The sequence below is a fragment of the Octodon degus genome, unplaced genomic scaffold (genome assembly GCF_000260255.1).
Source record: "Octodon degus isolate 3935 unplaced genomic scaffold, OctDeg1.0 scaffold00468, whole genome shotgun sequence".
Classification (NCBI taxonomy): domain Eukaryota; kingdom Metazoa; phylum Chordata; class Mammalia; order Rodentia; family Octodontidae; genus Octodon; species Octodon degus.
The window spans coordinates 84,030-84,695 of NW_004525044.1; positions in this window are offsets into that span (position 1 = coordinate 84,030).

A 666-nucleotide genomic window follows, 5' to 3' on the forward strand; every position below is an offset into this window, starting at 1 on the left:
GGTTGCTGAGTAGTGCATCATTTAATTTCCATGTATTTAAGGGTTTTTTCTGGTTTCTTTTTTCATTTATTTCCTGTTTCATTGCACTGTGGTCAGGTAATGTGCAGGGGATAATTTCTCTTTTCTTGCATATACTTAAACATGACCTATGGACCAGTATGTGGTCTATTTTAGAAAATGACCCATGTGCAGCTGAGAAAAATGTGTATTTAGCTGTGTTTGGGTGAACACTCTGTATATGCCTACCAAGTCCATTTGTTTCAAGCTCTAGTTCAGTTCTGTTATTTCTTTGCTAAGTTTTTGTCTGGTTGACGTATCTTTTGGAGATAAGGGCATGTTAAGGTCTCCTGTTATAATTGTGGTATTGGATATTAGATTTTTCTTGTCCATTAAGATTTGCTTTATATAGTTGTGTACTCCCGTGTTTGGTGCATACATATTTATGAGTGTTACCTCTTCCTGTTGAATTTTTCTCCTATCCATTATGTAGTGACCTTTATTTCGCTTGATTCTTGTTGGTTTGAAGTTGAGACTGTCTGAGAATAGGATTGCTACCCCTGCTTTTTTCTGAGGTGCTGCGCCATGTAGTATTGTGTTCCATCCTTTGACTTTCAGCCTAACAATATCTTTATGAGTTAAATGTGTTTCTTGCACACAGCATATTGT